Source organism: Mustela putorius, unplaced genomic scaffold (assembly GCF_011764305.1).
Source record: "Mustela putorius furo isolate JIRA1106 unplaced genomic scaffold, ASM1176430v1.1 tig00000592_pilon_pilon_pilon, whole genome shotgun sequence".
Classification (NCBI taxonomy): Eukaryota; Metazoa; Chordata; class Mammalia; order Carnivora; family Mustelidae; genus Mustela; species Mustela putorius.
The window spans coordinates 2,543,106-2,566,046 of NW_025421426.1; the positions used below are offsets into that span (position 1 = coordinate 2,543,106).

Below are 22,941 nucleotides of genomic sequence, written 5' to 3' on the forward strand. Positions count from 1 at the left end.
GAGGTTGCTGGAGGAGGATCGGCCTCAGCTGGAGTTGAGTTTCATCCTGAGCCCCTAGGTGGCGCTGGAGCATGACTTGCACCTTCCACTCAGTTCGACCTTGAGCCAAGGGGAGCCGGCCCTTGTACCCTCGCTGCTGAGTTCCCGCACACCCTGGGAAGTGGTGCGACAGGCAAGGTGCTCCCACTGCGCTGGGAAGTGGGAAGCTAGAGGCTGTGTGCCTGGGCCATGTCCACTATAGATAGGCACATGATATGCAGATAATGTGTTTGCATCGAGGTAGGGAACAGTCCTTACATATAAATGTACTTTACATACAGAAGTGGAGAATGTATGTCCACATCCATACTCAACATATTACATACAAGAATAAATGAATGCACATTCACATGCATACGCACACAAATAGATCCGCAGATACACGCTAGCTTGTAAAAATCCATCAGACAATGATCTGACGTAAACATTGAATACGGTCTTCTGACAAGTTTTCGCATTAAGTAAATAAAACCATGGCTTTGGCAAAAGAAAAAAAAAAGACATTTGGAAAAGGTGTTCAGGAAAATGATGGTATCCCTGAAAAACCAGATGTGGGGGGCCCGTTGCGGCAGGGGGTCTGCTAGCGCTCCCAGCTTGGAAGGCCCAAGGCTAGGTTTCAGATAAAGATCAGAGGCCCTTTCCTTAGCTTCTTCAGACCTGCTGCTCAAACCTTGGGGATCAGTGTCTGTGGCTCACTCAGCTGAGAATGACTTCATGCCACTTCTGGTCTGAATGCTTAACTTGGCATGCATCAGGAAAAAAATCCTTTGGGGAAGCCCTTACTGGCAGGGTGACTTTCCTCCACCAGCACCATCAGGGAGCATGGGCTGATTCAAGAAAACAGGCAGCTGCTTATTTCTTTGTCCCCGAGCACCAGGGGGGGTCGCCTTGTGTGACCTTTGGTGAGCTCTGGGCCATACTAGTCCATTGAGAAAGGTGACAGTTTCATTTGCAAGTTTCACCTCACTGGGCACAGGGGCTTTTGGCCCTGATGAGAAACGCCTCCAGGCAGGACTGAGTCACTAAATGCAGAAGAAGCCCTCCCATCCCCCAACTCCCCGGGGGGCCGGGTGGGGGGGGGATATTTTAAAAAATATTTTCAATGATGTTCTTTGCTGAGAACCTCTCTGCACAGCCAACACTTTCTGTAACGGTTCCATAGTGCCCTGGCCAAAAAAGAGAGCAAGCTTTTAATGAAATTGCTTAGGGTTGTCATAGTTGTTGTTGCTGTTTTTAAAGGCAAGAAAACTTAAGCCAGAGCAGACTCAAACAATGACTTATCTGGGGGATTGGAAAGCTAGCTGTAGCCTCAGAACCATGATAAACCCTCATTTTCAAGTTTTGAGAGTTTGTTGTTTGTTTGATTTTGTTTTGTTTTGTTTTTTTTTTTAGCTGGGAGCTCATTCCTGATGCATTTACTTACAGTCAATACTAATTTCCATGCCTCCCGCTGAACTCCTGTTAAAAAAAAAAAAAAAAAAGAGCGAGCAGAAACTCCCCCAAGTGAGCTCTGCAAAGCTCTTGAGTCTCAAAAGCCTCCAGGGGAGTTCCTCCAGGGACTGAAGTTCCTCCAAATATGGAGCCCAGAAAGGCCACTTGGATGGCAAGGCCGAGTACACGGAAACACGAAGCAAGCCTTGCAGCTGAAAGGGAATTCTGGCCTACGGGAGGGGGCCCGGGGGCCTTGTTAAAAATTTACAAACTCATTTATTCATTTATTTTTTATTTTTAGGTGCACAGGGAAGGGTGTCTTCTCCAGTGTCAAGAAGAAGTGGCCCTTCCAAGAATTGAGCTTTTGAGCTGAACCGGCCGCCCCTGGGGGGGAGAAGCAAAAACAAAACAAAAACAAAACGCTGCTTTCCAGTTCCCGCGGATGGTGACTTTTGGACTGATACCCATAAAAGCATCCATTCAAAAGCACGCTTGTACTCAGCAGCCCGTGAGGTCCCTCGCGAATTCATCGTCTAGGGAAGGGGAGGCATACCTCCAGAAATGCCCAAAAGGAAGGGAAAAGGAGAAAGAAAGTTAAGTTCTTCGGCTTTGGTTGCATCCCCCTGCCCTTTAAGCAAATTATCTGGGATTTCGACACACACACACACACACACACACACACACACACACACACACTCTTGAGCTGGACTGCCCTTATTTGTTTGCAAACGGTCCAGATGCAAGAGGGCCCCATTAAATGAGACTCCAAGAGCCTGGAATTTATGGCCTGTTAGTTCCTTCGCACAGTGCCTGCCCGCCCCCCACCCCCCCACCCCCGCGCCTCCCCAGAAGGGAGCTCATTTCCACAACCCGGGCCTGACAAATGTCATTTCTTATGTCAAACACTCCCATGTGGATCTTAAACCCTAAACAAGAAAATCAACTAGCCTTCCTGCTGTAAAGAACATTTTGGAAAGGAAAACAGTTTCAGAGATCGACTCACCCAAGTTGCAGGCAGAGGACACGGGCTTTGCAGAATGGTAAGGAAGGTAAGGGCTGGTTTTAACCGGCCTCCCAAGCTCCCTTTTGAAGCCTTCTTAAAAGGCCGTTGCACCGTGAGTAGAAATCAGCCTCCTCCACGGTCTAGATCTTCCTCACTCCATCACTGAACACACGGTGCCCCTGGCCCACTGGAAATTACGGGCTCCATTAGGGAGAAAAGAAATTACTTACTGAGCAGCAAATTCTGTAAATTTGTAATTCAGATCTTAGTGCAGGCCTGAAAGCCGGTAGGGATCTAGCCCTATGCATAAATTGGTGTTCTGGAGAGCTTAACCCTCACGGCTCTCTCCCCCCGCACCCCCCACCCCCCACCCCGCCCCCAGAAAGCTGCTCATTTTTGTATCCCCCCTCCCCTGGCCCTTTAATTGGCCAAAGCAGACATCGGGTGCGGATTTCACAGATGTAAAGATAACTCTAATATGCCTCACATTCTTGCCCTTAGCAATTTATAGAACACTTTCTGAATACGTCGTCTAATTCAAAGCTGTGTACCTCTAACTGAACTTAATTGCCACCTTTGTTGTATTTTATTACGAGGGCACAGGGACGCACGCACCTGTATGTCTTCTCTCTCTCTCTCTCCAAAGGAGCAGTTCTTGACAAAATGGCCCCCAGCTGCTTTTCTGGCAATGTTTGCCATTGAAGGAGCTCATGGCTTAAGGGAAGGACTCTCCTTGGAGGATGTTTTGTTGAAATCTGGCCACATGGGGGAGTTCTAGGACCTAGGGTGCAACTACCATCTCCAGCCAAGCCCTATTCCCTCACTCCCTAACCGGGAGGTTGGGCCAAAAAAGCTCTTAAGAATGTGTTTGTTGATTGTCTTCTAGAAAGCAGTCAAATTTAATGAGGAGAACTAGAACAAGAGGGGGCCAGCCTGGGCAAGTCAACTGCCTTCCATGATTCCCAGTTGGTCAGACCAAGACAAAGTCCGGTTGGTTGGTTCTTCCATTCTTAGCAGCTTAGGGTTGGAAGAAGCTTAAGGAAGGACAGTGTGATTGTAAACTATTTAGGTTGGTGTCATGGCCAAGCATTGATTTACGTTCCCCTCACCCGCTCTTCATGCTCCATAACATAGCCTTACCTTTCACGTCTCTGCACCCAACTTGCAGGCAAGGGACTTAACGTTGCTCTCAGTTTCCTCCTAAACAATGGGACAGTAATTGTGCCTACTTCGTGGAGCCAGTGGCTGGCACATCATAAGCGCTTTGTAAAGGAGAGCTATTATGTCATAGGGAAACTTCAGCATCATAGCAGAAAACTCCTACTTCAATTGGCTAGTTAAAATCGTAATAACTATAGAGAGATTTATCATGTCATTGAACAGATGTTATATCACAGCCTGGCTCTGATTCTCCAGACTCTCCCCTGCCCTGTTCCGTGGGCTGACTTCACCTAAGATCAGTGCCAGTGCAAGGCTACAGTTCCGGACAAGGGGATTATGGAATTACCATAATCAGTTTTGATTTATCCTTTTGGCAAAATCAATTATTTAGAGGCAACTACAATGATGCAATAAATAGCAAGGCAATTTTTGACATCAGTGTCTTTAAAGTTAGCAGTTCCTCAGACCAGCTGTGGAAGCACCCCCCCACCCCCTCCAAAACAGGGCCCTTAGACTGCGAGCTCATCAACGTCGGGGACTTTCTTGTCTGTGTCCCTCACTGCTCTGTCATGAATATTTAGCACAATGTCTGGACACAGTAGATGCTCAACAAATCTTGGCTGAATGGTTGTATTAGTAGAAATTCTGTGGCCACATCCACTGGTGAGGGGTTGCCTTATGCTCTAGTATGAGTTTATCTCAGCACCAAGTGGTCAGCCACTTTAATCAGACATCCACCCCCCCTCCAGTTGCCTCGCCTAGTGGTTCTCAGGGTGTGGCCAATCGGCCTTGGCATCGCCTGAGAACTAATTAGACATGAGAATTCCCAAGCCCGACTCCAGACCCACTGGATCAAAAACTCAAGGTGGAGCCCAGTAATGTGTGTTTCAGCAAACCCTCCAGGCAGTTCTGAGGCAGACAATTTGAAAAGCACTGGTCTAGGTAGAGCTACCACTCCCCTGATGATCCGTTGAAGAAGACCAGCCCTGAAGATACATAGCCAGCACTGGACTTACTACAAGCCAGCCATTGTGCGCCACGTAAATTACCTTGCTTACTGCCCATTTTACAGATGAGGAAATTACGGTTCAGAGAGGAGAAGCCATGTTGTTCAAGGGCACACATGTTAGAGCCAAGGCTGAAACCCAACCTAAGCTCTTACTGGCATGTTTTCTTGCCTGTGGGAAAGACGGGCAGGCAAAAGGACAATAATAATATAACGTATGATAAGTGAATGTAGGGTGTCGTGGAACTCAGAGGAAGGCACTGCTGCAAGACTACAGGGGATGAAGGCTGGCCATTGGAGGTGGTGACAGTTGAGCTAACTCCTAAGGAATGATGAAGACTTGACCAAAGTCGTTCCCAGCAGAATAGGAAGTGCCAAAGCCCAGGGTCTGCCGAGAGAATGGCAAGTTGTTCCACATGGTCAGAGGGAGGCTCTGGGGGGGACAAACAAGATGGTGGAGGCTGGAGAGGAGGCGCAGACCAGATCGTCAAGGACATGAAGTAAAGAGCCCACAGTAAGAAGGTAGAACTTCTCCTGGGAAGTAGGGAAAAAAAGATCTGAGCCGGAGGGCCGCAGAGTCCCATCTGTATTTCGGTCGCAGGTAAGATCTAACATAAACTCATTGAGTGAGCTGAACTATCTCGTAGGCAATACAAAGTATAATCATTTTCTTCTTAAGCCTCTTTTAAAGGTATAAGAAATACCCACTCAGATTAAACCTCTAACTGGCACTGGTCCCTCCGAGAATGTTTAAATGCCCATTTCCAAGTGTCATAAATGTAGGTTTGGACTCTGGCCCCTGATCCACCCAGACGATCCACACCTATGACCCAAGGCTGGGAGATCGTGAGCAAGATATTTCACGTAGAAAGCCTTAATTTGTTCCTCTGCAGAATGGGAATAATAGCAGAACTGAATTCAGAGAGTTGCCGAGAAGAGTAAACGCGACAACGCATTTATAGCTTGTAAGGACAGTGCCTGGCAAGTGGTAAGGGCTGAGGACACGGACATCTGCCCGAGGTGGAACACATGTCTTCACTTTCATGGGCTCAAGGGCCACCCAGTCTTTAGGATTAAACTGTGTGCCAGGCCCTTTCCATTCTGGCAACCAGTTAGCTGACTGGCTCATCCAAGAAAAAAGGAAAGAAGGAAGAGAGAAGAAAAAGAAAATGTTGGTTTTCCATGATGTCCATCTCATTCTAAAGTGAAGTTTCTGGGGAATACACTCGAGTGTGCCTTTGGTTTTCCTCGGTTCTATCTTATAATATTAACCAGTTTGGGGACTCCTGGGTGGCTCAGTCTGTTGGGCGACTGCCTTCAGCTCAGGTCATGATCCTGGGGTCCTAGGATCGAGTCCCACATCGGGCTCCTTGCTCAGCAGGAGCCTGCTTCTCCCCCTGCCTGCTGCTCCCCCTGCTTGTGTGCTCCCCCTCTCTCTGACAAATAAATAAAATCTTTAAAAATATATATATTAACCAGTTGGCCACGGTAGCGGATGCTGTGGATGCCCCATCTCATTTCTCTTCAGCTCACTCCAGAGGTCACATACAGCACTGAGAGCTCCTACCTCAAAGATCCCTCCACTATTGGCTTTTCTTCTCAGTGGCTTTCTCCAGGGGCTGTGAGAACTCATTCAGCCCACATGTAGGGTGTTCTGGAAATGCCTAAAATTTGACGCCCCTAGGGACAACCTTCAACCAACGAGGAGATGGCAGATAAGTATCTCAGCTCCCCCACCCCTCAGAGGGACGATTTTGAGGTGTCTTCTAAATGCTCCCGCACGGTCCCCGGCACGACTGAATCCTAGCTGCCCGCAGTAGTGACTTTCTCATGAACACACTCTCCCTCCTTTGTGCTTCCTGGGATCACGTCCCAAACAAACTACCTGCAACCAAGTTCTCGTCTCAGGGTCTGTGTCTACGGCACAAACATCTGTATCTCACTTAGGGTCCTTGTGCCAAGTAGTTTAATAGAGGGGAATTCATAGGTGCTGGGTGAGGTAAAAAAGCAGGCACACGACGAGGAGACCACCCAAGAGACTGGACACGGAAGGAAACTGTAATACCAAATACCAACGGGGCCAGACAGACAAAAAGAGGTCCTGTTCCCAGTGCCAGGGGAGCTGGACACCATGTGGAAAGTGGAGCACCACATGGGGCTGGGGGAGGTTGCCGGAGGGTAGCTGGGGTCCAGAGGGGGCCTGGGGTCCAGAGCGGGGAAGCACTACCTCTCTGCTGATGGGAGAGTATAGGAAAAATGGCTTGGTGGCAGCGCCCCCTGCTGTCTGAACCTAACCGAAGCCAGTTGGCAATGGAACCTGGGAAATGAAATTTGAAGGGGAACACTAAAAACCAATGGGCAAATAAATGCCCCAGCACAACCTAAAGCCTGGCTTAGAGAGAAAACTAACATCAGAAAGCAACGTTGTCAGGGCCCCAAGCCAACCCTGGAATTAGACAAATGAACATGTATGTGATGGTCCCAGCAACATGAAGTCACCTAACTTCTTCAACGTCACTGTGGTGTCCATACAATGGAGGATGACAAGGGAATCTACCACGCGGCGTTGCAAGGCGGGTCTAACGATATATTCCACACAAAGCAGTTAGCACTGTGCCTGGCGCATGAGTGCCTACAACATGCTCGTGCTCTACGGGACATCTTGAGATTCAACTGCTCCTTTGAGTACCTGGCAGCCCATTAAAATTCCTGCTCAAACTTGTTTCTTCCCTTCTTTACCACTCAAAGGCTTGACTTCAATGCCTAGAATCTGCCTCTAGTCTCTATTTCATTGCCTTAAAAAAACAAAACAAAACAAAAAAAAAACCCCCAAACTTTCCACTTTCACTGAAGTTGTGCCAGAACTGGAGGAGGAATAGCTCTGTCCTTCCTTCCCCAGCCCTCTCCCCGCAACCCCCACACCCCCCTCCCTCTCTGTGCTGGCCAGTTGTTCACAAGGGGCTTAGCAGTTTTGAGGATATAAAAACAGGAAATTGTGCACCAGTCCTGACTAAGGCTAAAAACGTATGTGCAAACCCTTCCTCACACAGATTTCTTCAGCTCTCCAAAACGAGGCCCTTGAAAAATCAGGTCCCTGGCCAAGGTCTTTGGATTTGCTTAATCATTTCCTTTGCCAATGTATAACCTCTTTAGCCATGAAGAAGAAATGGTAAGAAAGGGGGAGGTGGGAGTTGAAATATTTTAAATCAACCACAAGACAGGACAGGAAATTCTGGAGCGGGTAGGGAGGTGGGAATGTTTCTTTAATCCCTTGGTGCCACAGCAGACTAAGACAGCAAGTTGGGGGAAGTGATCTTTCTAGGAGATTCTTTTACTGTTGACTCTGACCCAGAGTGAGATGTCATAGGCCTCTTCATTCAGGGATGAATAGGGAACATGAGAGCAGAGAAAACTCTGAGATGCATCCCCCATGACCCTTTATTTGACTCCGGCAACAAACATTTGCTGAGCGCCTGTTCTGCCCTGTGCTATGTAGAAAGGACTGAGATGGGCTCCCAAACAGGCAAAATACCATCCCGCTTGCTCAATGCCAGCTGAAAGTTAACAAACCTATGGGAGGATGCCTACCAGAGAATTTGAAACGGATGACCCCCAAAGTTGTTCTACTGTTAAAATCTCTGGAACGATAATGTAGGTGGCTTCTTTGTGCTTCTTTCTCTCTCTTGGAACTTTCCCCAGCAAATCAGAGCTGTGTGCTTTATTAATCCTTAAGGTAAAAGTCATTGTCTTCAGCAGTGATTTTTATCCGGAATGGAAGACCAACCCATTAGCATTAATCCAGGAAACAGAACGGGAAAGGATGAAATGGAATGGCGCAGAGTAGAACGGAACGGGAAAGAGTAAGATAGGAGAGGAGAGGAGAGGGTAGTTCACGATGTGTTACAGGTAACATGCATCATATGAATTAGTGAAACGTTAGTTTTTATTATGAATATGTGCATATAGACTCATGATGTGTTTCTTATTATGGTTTATAGTCAGAAGAGTTTGGAAGTCTCTGGTCTCTAGTGTAGTTGAGTGGTTAAAAGCCCATGAGCTCTGGAGTCTGCTGGCATGGGTTCAGATCTCAGTAGTGTCCTAGCTGCCTGAGATTAGACATGTTGATTAAACTCTCTAAATCTCAATTACTTCAGGGAAGTACAACATAATAAAGAAAAATACAAAATGTAATATTAGATATTAAACTCTCTCAGGCTCTGGGGCCATTTATTCTCAGAAAGTACCATTCTGTCCCCTAGAAATGTCCTTTGCTCCCAGACTCCTACTAATCTTCTGGGGTCCACTCCTCTTAAGTAGAAGTACTCCTTCTATATTAACTTCTCTCTCCCTAGATCACTTCTCATTCCCTCCAGCTCCAGTGGCTATCTTTAGCATTATCTGGGGAAGGCCATAGCCATTTAGTATGTAAAATTTCTTTCTGGAAAAATGTCCAGATAGTTAGTTGCAGACCATTTCACCTATTAGAACAACTACAAAAGCTAGACCAAAAAAAAGAAATGGTACGAAGGCATCCAAAAATGGAGACACATGCTCCGCTTCAATGGAAAACAACAAGGAGACTGGCAGTTGACTTTTCAGCAGAACTGATGGAAGCCAAAAGATAAAACCCTTTAAAAAAAATTAAGAGCTGAAAGAAAATAACTACCAACCTATAATCCTACACCTAGTAAAAAATATCCATCAAAATTTAAGATGAAATAAACATATTTTCGGACAAAAACTGAGTGAATACATTACCAGCAGACTTTACCTAAAAGAAAGACAAAGGAAAGTCCTTTACAAAAAAAGAAGATAATCTCAGAAGGAAAACTAAAATTTTAAGAAAGGATGAAGAGCAGCAATAGAAGAAATTGTTGACAAATCTAAATGAATACTGACTACATTAAAAGATAATAATCATGTCTTGCCAGGTTTAAAATATAACTAGAATTGATATTTGCAGTAGGAAAGGGGAATTAAACAGGTCCTAATTTTCTTGCATTGCCAGAGAAGTGTTAAAAGCAGGAATTTTATTAAACTACAATAAGACAAAGATCATCCCTGGAATCTGCAAGATAACAACAAAAGAAAATATACAAGCAACAAGCTAATAGAGAGGAGAATGACCTTAAAAAGATGTCATTAATGTAAAAGTTCATAATAAAGAAAATGGAACTCACAACAGATGGAACTGAATGAAACAGCTAGTAATGCATTAGTATTGTGTTAGCAATGTGTTAATAATCACATTAAATGTAAATGAGCTAAATGTTCACATGAAAAGAGATTGTCATACTAAATGAACAAACAAAACCCAACTATTTTCTGCTTCCAAGAGATAATCTTTAAATATGAGCATACAGACAGGATGAAAATAAAAGATGGGAAAAGATACTGTATGCATACAGTAATCAAAAGAGAGTTGACTAGTTACTCTACTATCAGATGAAGTTGATTTTAAGATGAGAGCAGCACAATAAAGAAAATGAATTTTATAATGAAAAGGGTCAGTCCCACTGAAAGATAGAACAATTCTAAGTCTAGAAACACTTGCTAATACAGCTTCAATGTGTATAAGGCAGAAACCACCAGATCTAAAAGGAGAAATAGAGAAATTCACAATCATAGTGGTGGGCTTTGACATTCTTCTATCAGTAACTAACGGACAAGCCAACAACAATAAATCAGTAGGAATAGAAATATTTTGACCAATACTATTTAACACACTTAACTGACACACAGAACAAAGCAACTGATGACTACAGAATATGTATTCTTTTTCAAGTGTACATGGAACATTTACCCAAGTGGACATGTGCTGGCCTCTAGAGTAAGTCTCAAATTTAGAAGGTGGGTGGCAGGGGCAGGGTTTGCTGCTGGACTGGATGCGAGGATGACAAGACAGGAGTCAAGGTTGATGATGAAGAACCCAGTGCTCTAACGTCCAGAGTGACTGATTCATGCTGCATAGTTAGCATTTTGGAAAGATAAGTGTGTGTGTGTGTGTGTGTGTGTGTGTGTGTGTGTTTAACAGTCATAACATAGTCAGGAGTATTTACATGAGTGAGTCAACCTGGGAGTCAACCTGTATTCAACTGAACATGAAGGAATTATTCAAACTTGGTTTCTGGAATATTCCCAGGGTGAAGTTATTTCCTGTTTTTATCACTGTCTTCTCAGTTTAAGTGTTTGCTTCTCTTAGGAACTGGGCTGGCATCATCTGTTTCAGTTTGGAATGTCAGACGTACAGAAAAAAACTCCATAAAAATCCCACGAGGTTGACAGACGCTTCTGAGAAATGAAGTGGACAGCCCAATTCCTGGCCTCTCTTATCAGAGATGAATTGGTTTATGCATCTGCTGATTGAGTATCATCTGTGAGTCTGGGTCTGGGAAAGAGATAAACAAGAAAAGCAGAGAACACTCCGGTATAGGTGAGGAGGCACTCTCCCCAAAAGCCAAGTATCAAGAATATACTTTGGGAAATCCCACACATAATTGCGTTACGTACCCTCGTGTGATATATTTGAAGTAGTAATTAAGAACATTCTGGCACTCAGTTCTCCTTCCAATTAGCTTCAAGACATTGGACCGGATATGAAACATCGTGTCTCAATTTCTTTACTGTAAAGTGGGAGTGATGTTACTGATAATACATCATTACAGAGGTAAAACAGATACTATTCACAGCCTGCTCAGAGCAGTGCTTAGGATTAAGCTCACAAAATTAGCATTTGCAACTTTGTCATTCTGCTGTTTCAAATATTCCTTTCCTTTTTTGAAATTATGAAATCACAGCATTTTAAAAAAATGTTAGGAGAGAATAATAGCGAAAGAGTCTGTCATAATCCCATCTCCTCGGCTCAATCATGGTAGCTTCAAATATTTTTTTATACTGATTATGTCATTTTAAAAAATATTTTTATTTATTTATTTGACAGACAGAGATCACAAGTAAGCAGAGAGGCAGGCAGCGAGATTGAGATGGGGAAGCAGACTCCCTGGCGAGCAGAGAGCCCGATGTGGGGCTCGATCTCAGGACCCTGAGATCACAACCTGAGCTGAAGGCAGAGGCTTTAAACCCACTGAGCCACCCAGGCGCCCTGATTTTGTCATTGTTTTGAAAGTGCCTGGCTTACAGCAGATGATCAATATTGGATACAGATTGTCTGACTGTTCAAGTCAAAGCCAACTACTTTGTCTTATGCTTTGCATACCTAATTTAGTACATAAGATGATGATTGTAATTATATCATATACATTCTTTTAAGTTTTTTCATAAACTGGACAATTGCAATCTTTATGGCTCCTGGAACTCTCATCCCCTCGATGGGCACGTGCTGGATAAGCCACTTCTCTTTCGCTGTCCTGTTTGGAGAATTACTGCAGACCACTCTTCAGACATCACCCCAGTGTACAGCTCTCTATATAGCATTTTGCCTTTTTTGGTAAAAATGTCTTCAGAGAATCACAGAATACCGAGTTGAACATTCCAAACTCACCCTTTGAGTTAACTAAGAAAGGAGCCCCCAAAGATGAAACCAAAATGGGATTCCTTCCATAAGTTTCAGTGGTAATAAAATGAGTTCCTTGAGATGATGAAATCTTGTGGTGATCCTGTTACCATTTTGAAGCACCACTTTTCACTCTTTCCAAAAAAAAAAAAAAAAAAGATACAAAACCCACAACTCTGCCAGCACATCAATAGAAGATATGAATATTTGGATGTTTTTGTCAAATAATAGTAAAAAAAAAAACCCACCCTTTGTGGATATACGTCAGAAGAAATCTCATTGGACCACTGGTGCATCCAAAAATTGGCTCTAGAAAGTGGCAGAGAAAGATTTTCAGGTAGGCACATGTCTCCTGAAGCAGCAACTCCAGCATCAGATGGCGTGTTGGGTGACAAATGTCTCCCTCCTTGTGCTGGGGAAGCGTGGGGGAGAGGGGTAGGTGGAATCGCAACCCTCGATTTGACTCAGAGGCACTTACCTCATAAGGCAGAGACAGCCACGGGGGCTCCCGTCTCAGAGCAGCGATGGGCGACTGCAAGCTGGTGGTGGTCCTCTGTGGGGTCCTTCATGGGGTCTCCAGGCAGCCGTGGGTGTGAAAGAAGCTCTGCTACCTTGGCTGGTACGTAAGTCAGTAACTAACTGACCCGGGCAGGCTTCAGACCCCAGGGTTCCAGCCTCCAAAACCGCTAGCTCCACGAGTACCAGTCCTCTCTCCAGATTGGTTCTTCTTATTTTGGTTGTTCCCAAAGTTCACTGGAAATGGTAAGAATGAATGCGGAGAACCGTGGAGCAGGCCATTGCCACGGCTTCCGGAAAGAAGATGTCAGCTTCAGTCAGCGTGGTTGCCGGAGAGGAGGTGAGAAATGGCTGTTTGCAGGACCTACTTGAAGGAAACATGACAGGATGATCTCATCTATGTGAGCTCCAGGCACGCGTCTGAAAGGTGGCGGGGACACATCTGAAGGCAATGGCGCTTCACCAATGAGCTCATTGCCTCCAAATGGAGGCCAGTCTGGGACTGTCACAGAAACACCAGAGGGTCAACAAGAGGGTCTTTCTCCCCAAACTGGCCTTTTTTGACTCCATCCCCTGAATTAGGGCCCTAAGGTAGCGTGAGAAGAACATAAAATCAGATAACCCTGAGAATTAAAACCACCGACTCAGGAATGGCTACACGGTCGCCCCGAGTTCCAGTGCATCTACAGAGGAACCCACTGAGGTGGGGAATCTGCATCCCCTTCCCACACGGGAGAAAGCTGAAGTACAAAGAAGTTATAGAATTTTCCGGAAGCCACAGAGCTGTTCAGAGAGAGCAGGGATTGCATAGGGGTGTGTCAGATGTGCGGTGTTTGCAGGATTCATCATGCGGCCCTGCTGCTTCCCGCCATGTTGGGGGACATGAGGGGGCCCAGCGTGAGGGAGAGGACCGGCCTTCTCCTCTCTTCACAGAACTGGCTCAGGGTCAGCCTTCGGTTGCCAGCTCGCATCCCAGCCCACTGAGCTCTGTGTTTTCTCTTTGAGGGTTAAGAACACACAACAGGCCTTTGGTTGGGAGCGGGGAGGAGTTGACATTTGTCGTCCCGCGTTGGGGAAGTTGATCGTTGTAGGTCCTCTCACACTATGTGGAAGCCTGACATTTGACATTTGGGTAAAAGGGGAAAAAAAAAATGTCTCCAAAAGCCTGCTTAGGGCCTGCTTGCCTGATCCCTTGCCAAACAGGAATCCTGCCTTGGCTCTCTTCCCTTTCAATGATTTTCAAACCACAGTTTTAAAAGCAGTTCCTTTGGGGAATTAGGCAAGCAATCGTGTTTTGGGGAAGAAAATGGTCCCATCCATAGAAATGCACAAAAAGTAAAATCACCCACTTCTCCTTCACCCGGAGAAGAGCACTGTTGACAACTGAATGGTTTCCTCCTTTTTTCCTTATGCCTATATCCTTAGTTTTCTAAGGGCGACTGACTGCACAGAAAGTTCTGTAGCATGCGTTTTTTATTTTTATTTTTATTTTTTTAAAGATTTATTTATTTATTTGACAGACAGAGATCACAAGCAGGCAGAGAGGTAGGCAGAGAGAGAGGAGGAAGCAGACTCCCCGCTGAGCAGAGAGCCCGATGCGGGGCTCGATCCCCGGACCCTGGGATCATGACCTGAGCCGAAGGCAGAGGCTTTAACCCACTGAGCCACCCAGGCGCCCCAGCATGCATTTTTTAAATCAAACTTTGCATGACCAGCATTGCCCAATGTTTTAAAAATTAGAAACAGAGAAAATGTGATTTTTTATAAAAAGATATTATCTATTTTTTGAAAGAGAGTGACAGCGAAAGAGATCACAGAGGGAGAGGCAGAAGCAGATTCCCCCTGCTGAGCAGGGAGCCTGACGGGGGGCTCGATCCCAGGATGGCAAGATCATGACCTGAGCCAAAGGCAGACACTTACCGGACTGAGCCACCCACCCAGATGCCCAGAAAACACGATTTTTAATGACTACCTAATAGTCTGCCCCCACTGATGACTATAACATTTAATCGAATGGACATTCTTTTGTATCCTATTTCAAGCAACTTTATCCCCTTATGAATATTTTGCCTTTATATGGGTATTGTGATCCTACACAATGAAACCATTTAAATTTCCCATCAAAATCCTTCTAGACTTTTCTACATCAGAAAAGTCAAGACTCAAATTCCAGGTGTGATCTTTGCTCAGAAGTAAACACCATGCTCTCCTGTAGTGGCCAGGCCCCAGAAGGAGAAGCCAAAAATGTCCTTTTATCAAGATTTTTGGTCATCCCAGTTAAACGCAAACCAACAAAACGTCCACTTGCTTCTTTCCCCGACCCGAGCCTTTCTGCAGCCCTCTATGGCACTTTCTGCCCCTGTACCCCCCAGTTACTGCTCAAGATGTTGCCATTTTTCCCACTTCTACTACTCTGCAAAGACAGTGCTTGCAAAATGCCGTAAGCATTGTCTTGTGCTCTCAACTAATTTTTAGTTGTGTGAGTGATACAGAAATGCATGTTTCTGGTGAAAATAATTAACAACTTCAAGATAAAGGGAGATTCCCTTTAAGTACTTATCTCCGATCTTGGAAGCTTTTTCCTTCAACAAGGACATCTGGTAACGTCAGTGTGGCCGGAGGCTTCAGATTTAACTTCTATGCACAGACCCAGAGAGAGTGAGTACACACTGTGGATTGTTTTTCTAACGCATCTTATCTTTTTAACTATTCCTCAGGTCAGCACGGACCGTGGTTTATTTCCCTGCAAGTTTACTGACAGTCCCTGAAGTTGTTCCTGGTTCTTCACTACAACGAACAGCGACGCAACCGGGAGCTTCTACCATTTTTCTGTGTGCTTGTGTGGGAATTTTGTGTCCCTGGGACAGGGAATTAGACCCCCAGGCCATTGAGGGTGTCCCTTTCTCTTTCAACATGACTAGGTGTTGACAAATGACCTCTCCAAGTTGGCAGCACACCTTTCGGCAACAGCCTGTTTCAAGCCTTCTACTACAGGCTCTTTTTTTTTTTTTTTTTTAAGGTTTTATTTAATTATTTGAGAGAGAGAGAGAGAGAGAGCAAGGGGAAGCAGCAGGCAGAGGGAGAGGAAAGAAAGCAGGCTCCTCACTGAGCAGAGAGCCCAACATGGGGCTCAATCTCAGGACCCTGAGATCATGACCTGAGCTGAAGGCTGAGCCGCTCAGGCGCCCCTCTACTATAGGGTCTTAAGTGACATTGTGTAGCCAAGATGCCTCTTCGGTTCCTTATCCCCCTTCTCCTTCCCTCTGCACCCTCGTCCCCCCTGTCTATGTTTTCTAAATACCCTTCGCGATGTTCGATGTTCGATGTTTGCTAGGCTGTCCTGAAATGTGCTCGTGGCCTGGAATGCATCACCTCTCGCTCTCCCTGAGTGACCTCGTGTGTTCGTACAAATTGCACAGCTCCCTCCCTCAGGGGTCACAGACTCAAACACTTAGAGGTGCCAGGCAGGTAAAATAAATATGGGGGAGTCCATGCAGCTGCCCCCACCAGCCCCAACCCCAGCCCAGTGCCAGTGGTTGTTGTGTCATTGGAATCTACGTTGAATAATCTCATTTTTTTTTTCAAGAAGAATCAAAAATCTAGATTCGTATGTAAATGCTCTTATTTTCTATGAGCTGGAAATTAATATAAAAGAAATTTTAAGCCCGTGTGGCCCAAAAAACATACCTGTGGGACACATTCTGCTGCCAAAATGCCAGATGGCAACTTCTGCCTTTAGCAAAATCACTCTGTTCCACAAATACCCTCTTTCCTTTCTGGGGCCTGTCCCTTACCCACTCAGTTACTAAATGCTCTGAGGCTGCCCGAGAAGTTGTTCCAGAATTTAGCCTACCCCTCTGTCCTCACTGCCATTCCCTTAATTCCAACACTCGCCAAGTCACATCCCGGCTGTGACTAGAGCATCTAGCTAGGTCTCCTGCCTTCACTTGCCTGCCCCTGCCCCTGCCTTTGCACAAACCCTCCTCTGCATTCTAGAACATTCTCAGCATGGCTAATGGAAAGAGAGGAAGAGGAAGAGGTCTCCTCTCTGCTCAGACAACCCTACTGGGGCCATAATGCCCATAAAGCCAAGTCGCCCACTGCGGCCACATTTTGCCCACCCTTGCTTGCCCCAACCTCATGAAATGTGACCCAGCAGAATCAAATTCGGGTTCATATCAATATTGAGATATTGGGCTTTTTCCTGAAAGATCTGACTGGCTGGCAGAGCTGGGTCCGCCGCCTCCCATGGAAGCAACTGGTCAGGGCCCAGTAGTGACCGTTGAGGTGGGGACAGCTTTGTCCCCTTCCCACTTCCTCAGCCAGCCTCAGGCAGCCCTGTACTACCTGTCCCGGAAGGAGTTTGCAACCCCCAAGCCACAGGCTGAAATTCAACTGTTAATGGGCACATCGGACCTGGCATGTCTGGCCCCTCTGCCCACCCCCAGCCTCACCTCTCAGCCCTGCCCATCACCCGCTTTCTTTTTCCCACCACTAATAACGGCTGACTCACCAAGAAATTGTTTCAGACCTGAACCTAACCGCCGCTCAATGGGGTGACGGCTTTAGTTACTTAAATCAAGATAGACACGCTCTGTTCAGGGAGGGCTTCCCTTTAGCTCAATAAATCTCTCTTCAAATCACTAATGAAGTTGAACTTGCCCTCGACAGTGGTTTCAGGTTTAAGAAACTCCTCCTGAAGCTCTTTATAGTTCTCAGGAGTCTCCCCACTCAGCCTCGGATTCTAATGGAGGAAGACTGGGCTGCTGATGGACAAAGTCACACCTAATTCATTTACCTCCCAGGAGAACAGGGTGGACGATCGTGCAGGAAGAAAGCTGCCTGCTCTCACGGAGAACAGGCACACACACACACACACACACACACACACACACACACCCCTGAACTCACTCACTTCCTTTCTTGGTGTACATAGTTAACAATATGCACGGTCGTCATTTTGCTACGTGGTAATTATGAATGAAAATCTTTTATAAAGACTGTGGAGTTGGGATTATTTTTGTAAAACTGGATAAAACAATTTTTTTTAATTTGTTCATTTTGTTTTAAGATTCTTTGAAGCGGTCAAGCCTACCCCACATGCGTTCTCCCTTTTTACAGACTTCAATGCGAGGGGTGGGAGGAGGGCTTTAGAAACCTCAGCTTCAAGAACTACATTTCCCAGACTCTTCTGTGGCCGGACTTAGCCATTTAACATGCCTCTGGCCCATGAGATGCCGTCAGCCATCACGTGACCTTCCCAAGAAGCTCCTTAAAGGTGAGGGGAGGTGGAGACTCAGGTGATCTCTTTTCCGCTCCCTGAAAAGCCATGTGACCGTTAGAAAAAGACCAGAAAGTTTGGCCTTAAAATCCATACCACACCAACACCAGCAGCCACCTACCTCTGGCTGTCATACTGAATGGGAAAAATAATCTTATTTAAGCTGCTGGCATTAAGTTTACTCCTTCAGGTAGGTATACAATATTCCATTCCAAACTATTTTGAACCAGCCAGGGGGTGGGCAATTTCTCCCACTGGCTAGCCCACCAAAAATCACAGGCAAGGTCCGATTCAGAGAGAACTGTATATAATATTACTTTATTCATAGTACCTTGAAACTTTTTATGTGCTTTTACCATTTTTCGTGTCCTGGCCCAGAGGCAATTCAACATGAAATTTATCAACTGTGCATATAATAAGCAGTGATCGTGGAGAACTGAGCCAACTGAAAAATTTAAACCCAAATGTAGATTTCCACTTTGGCTGAAAGCAAGATGTTCCTCTCGGTGGTGGGAGGCCCTCAATTTCCCACTTCACTCTGGGTGACTCAACTTGAAAGCACTCCCATTGACATTCTGGAGTTTTCTGTAATCTCCTTTCCTTAATAAATTCAAGATAACTCCGCAAGTCGCAAACGGCTCATAATAGCGTTACTGTTTCCGGGCGAAAGCAGGGATGCAGCCCCGGCCAGTAGCTATGTCTGTGGATCTCGGCGTAATTGCTTCAATTCCCCACTTGTTTCTGAGTGAGTGTAGGCCTGACCTCCGGGCATGGCCGAGCATTACTCAGTCAAACCGAGAGTTTCAACGCTAAATGTGACAGTGTGTTCTATATCTGTTTTCGCTCTGGCAGATTATTCAAATACCATCCAGCTGAAGTCAAGTTGTCCCAGAGCCTGTTGAATCTTTGCCCCAACGGTCCGTGTAGGAGCCCTTCCTTAAAGAGCTTCCTTTGCTATACTGTAATCTGTTTCGCAGTGAATATGTGGTGAGTGGATGTTTTCAGCCTGATTCTGTTCTCCTACCTCATGTTCCCTGGAGATCCCGCTGCCTCCTTATAAAAGCCATATGTATCTTATCTTTTCCACTGGAGTTGCTAAAACCAGAAAGCAGGCTGGAAAACCTTTCCCCAAACTGTACTGTTTTTCATCATTTCTTCCTGACACCTCCAGATAACTTGTTAGCGTACTGTCTCTCTGTATTCAGCACAGCCCCACTGGGTGTTTGGGGACTGAATGACATCACCCAGGCACTTATAATTAGAAAGAAAAATGTCTCTTTCCAAATCTATAGCACCAGGAGACAACTGGAGAAATTTCAAAAGTTGCCGGTGAAACCCCAAATGAAAGAGGTCTTTTTCTGACCAGGAAGACACTTGCTGGCTTTCAGGACACTACTGGGAAAACACTGGAAGCAAGTAGCAAATAATCTTCCCAACAGCTGATCCCAAGGCCACATGCCTTGGCTCTCCCCAGAGAAGCTGTGTTTCTTGAAGTTCCCGGAAGACTCCAAAAAGTGGTCTGAATTTTTGCCACCGTGGAGACGGAGCTCAGGGACTTTTGATTATTGAGTTTTTATTTGTCTAACAAATTCTTATTGACTGAGTGTGAATGCACTCCCATGGACATTCTGGATTTTTTTTTTCTGTAATCTGTGTTTCCTTCATACGCTCCGGATAGCTCCACAAATCACAAATGACTTGATTACTGAGTTTTCATTTATTCAAGAAATTTTTATTGAGGGTCTCTCTCAGCAAGTCTTGCGCCTTGAGGACCTTTTCTGCTGTCATCCGGTGTCTTGGCCTAGGAATAATACAGCTGGAGCTCTGCTATCCAACACACTATTCACTAGACACATGCAACTATTTAAACTGAAATTTAGATTAGCAAAGGTTAAAAGAAGCTGCAAATTCATCTCTTCGTTCGCACTGGCCACATCTCTGATGCTCAGTAGCCCACGAAGCTAGTGGTTACCATATCGGACAGCAGACCTCTACGACATTTTTTCATTGTGGAAAGTTCTTTTGTGGACAGCACTGAACTGATCACCGGACTTGCCTGGAACATTCTTGGATGACATGTAGCATGAATAGCTCCCTCTTTCACACCCAGAGGGACCTGGCTGGAAAGGGAAATTGAACAATGACAATGAACTTGGCCACTGTGCTTGCAAGGACTTCTCGGAGATCCAGAACCCTGTGTCTTGCTGAAAGAGCCGGCAGCGTCAGCAATGCCCCTGCCTTTTTTCTTATTTCCCACCTGTCAAATCCACCAGGGGGAGGTGGGGGAGAGTGCAGGAGAAGAAAGGGTCAGTTCTCCTGAAGCGAGTGATTTACTTGAAAGCAGTTTCAGTTTTATTTCTGATTTCTCCTGCCTGAAGGCGTTCAGATTGGCCCCTGTGCCCCGAAAGATGCCCAGGGGTCCAGAAAAGGGTTAAGGCTTTCCCTCCGAGCCTGCTCCCCTCGGTCCGGAGCGCCCCTGCCCGCCTCGCCCAGCAGAGGGCGCCGCAGCTTAATGTTGTGGGCGAGGAATTATTTACACAATCATTAGGGATTTTTTTCTTCTTCTTCCAGTGAGACTTTATTTTTATTTATTTATTTATTTGATTTTTTTTTATTTATTTATTTATTTTTTTTTTGGTGAGCAGCAATCCGAGGTGCCAGCTCATACAGGTCACCTTAAGGATAAGTCGTCCAAACTGGGAGATCAGAGCCGCTCGGGCGTGCAGCCAGCTCGGTAGGGATCCGCCGGCTCCCGGACAGGGGGCTGAGGACGCAGCCGCAGCCGGTGTCAACACGGCAGACACCATTTTGCAGAACTCTCCAGAAGGGAGGTCTAAACTGTGTCCGACACGATCTGTGCCGCCCAGCGGGTCAGGCCTGCCCTGCTAGAGGGCCGCCCCCGGAGGAGCACCCCGGTCGGGGCCTTGCTCTTCGCGGGGCCCTGACACTGCCCTGCATCGCAAACACCTGCCAGGCCACAAAATGGTGGTGGCTGCGCAGGGGTGTCTGCAGGGAGCAGCGGGGGGGGGGGGCTCTCCCGCCTCTGGCTCAGCCCCCCCCCACCCTCGGTCGGCACCCCATGCCTGTCTCACCCTTTCTCTCTTACTCTGTTTCCTTCTCTCTTTCTCTCCCCCTCGACCCCCTCCGCCTTCTCCCCTTCCCCCTCCTCCCATTCATCCCCTTCTTCCTCCTCCCCTTCCTCCTCCTCCCCTCGCTGCCCCTCCTCCTCCTGCCGCCGTCCCTGCCCCTGCGGAAGGGGGTTGACGTCCCAGCTGGTTGGGTTCCCGCGGCGGCTCCCGGGGCCGCGAGCTCCTCCCTGCGCAGAATCCGGGGTGCGTTTGAGCGTATCCGAGGGGCGAGGGGCCGAGCCAAGGTACCGGTTTGGGTTGCTTCCTTTGCCCGTCTTGGTGCACCGAACAGGGCTGATGAGATCCAAAAGCGCATTCCTAAATGGGTGTTCATGGCTCTTCCTCAGATTTTCAGGAAACTTTATGAAGGGCCGTCCCAGTGGCAAACGGCTGCGAGACTCCGCGCTACCTTTCGGGAAACGTGCGGGCTCTCGGCTCCGGGGCTGCGACACAGCGGCCGTTCGTCCGGGGCACCTGCATTTGCCTTCCTTTTCTGTAATCACCGCACGCTCCTTAAGGAGTAAGACAAGGCGTGAAGAAGGCACATGGCATGGGTTCCGCGAACACCAGCTACTACTATGCCATTATTTCTTCGCCACGAGCTCCCTCCAGGAGGCCTGGAGCTCACCTTCTGCACACCAATGCTTGCTGGCGGAGCTTTGTGTCACCTGAACCCAGGAATCCTGTGGGAGAGGGTTGCCCCCCCCCACCTGTGACTTCCTCTCTGTGACTTTTGTAGCCATTGTTCCGTAGCTCAGTTTCTCGTTGAATGAAACTCGAGAGCTTTCCTTACCACCCCTTCTGAGACCGTTGATAAAACACTCCACACGCCTTTATGGGGGCCCTTGTGATGAGCCAAGGACTGGGGAGAAATGCCCGACCACCGCCCCTCGCCCCACCCCGCACATGCCAGGGTGCCCAGGCATGGCCAGGGTGAGCCTGAATACAAACCGTGCCTCCTTTCCCTCCCCAACTCAGCAGACCTGAGTAAGTTCAAAGTCAGGGGTAAGAGACAAAGATACGGACAGGATATCGATAGATAAACGGATGGGTGGACAGAAGGACAGATGATAGATGGATGGACGGATGGACAGTTCGAAAGAAGATTAAGATTAAGAGAGTCTCCACTTCTTCATCTGGAAAACGGGTCGCGGAGTGCCCCCCGCCTGCGGGGTTACTAAACTGACCAGGAGGCAGGTGTGTTGGCCGTGCTGGGTGCACAAGCCAGCGTGGGGGTTCTCCACCTGTGACTGGTCGCCCCATTGAGGCACTAGCAGAGAAGGGCTTCACCTCCCCAAGAAAGAAAGGGAGCATCTCCAAAGAAAATAAGTTCATCGGAGCCTGTAATGTTGGGTGTCATTTCAAAAACTGTATTTCCATTTTATGGTTTCATACTTTTTTCTCTGGAACATCATTGCGGCTAGGAAGAGGACCCCACTGGGACATTAGGGCCTCTTAGGGAGTTCTGCCAATTGTTAGGGCTCAAGCTGCCACCAGCTATTGGATTATGCATCACCTTATTGTTCTAGGTCCACAGCAGGACAGGTCGGGGAGGGCTAGGACAGAGGGTATGCACCATGTGACAAGGACGGCAATGAAGGAGAATAAGCTTCTGCCTAAATTGGGGGATGGGAGAAGGATGGGGGACACAGAGTCCAGAAAATGGCCTGGCCAGGAAGGTCTCAAGCCCATGTCCTGCTCACACATGACCCAAACAGAGTGGATGAGGCAATGGCCAAAAGAGGCAGTTTTCATTTGAGAAACCCTTATCTCCTGCTCCAGCAACTTCCCAAATGTCTTCTTGAATTTTACACAGGCTTCTAAAAATGGCACCAACCGGCATCCAGTGCACGGGACCATGGC

General features: G+C 46.8%; 2 long non-coding RNA genes across 3 annotated transcripts; both read right to left on the bottom strand.

The window, feature by feature from the left end:
• Positions 1–1,106: 1,106 nt before the first annotated feature.
• LOC123392612 lies at positions 1,107–5,994 on the bottom strand. 2 transcript variants are annotated; one of them, XR_006607343.1, is made up of 3 exons: positions 3,089–5,994; positions 2,474–2,660; positions 1,107–2,023 (listed from the first exon to the last, which is right to left on the bottom strand). It is a non-coding gene; the product is annotated as an uncharacterized LOC123392612 (long non-coding RNA). The 2 variants fall into 2 exon arrangements; XR_006607342.1 differs by having other exon boundaries at positions 2,474–2,674.
• Positions 5,995–6,039: 45 nt separating this feature from the next.
• On the bottom strand, positions 6,040–13,042 carry LOC101677990. The gene is made up of 4 exons (XR_001180727.2): positions 12,632–13,042; positions 12,402–12,462; positions 11,151–11,263; positions 6,040–11,028 (listed from the first exon to the last, which is right to left on the bottom strand). It is a non-coding gene; the product is annotated as an uncharacterized LOC101677990 (long non-coding RNA).
• Positions 13,043–22,941: the final 9,899 nt, after the last annotated feature.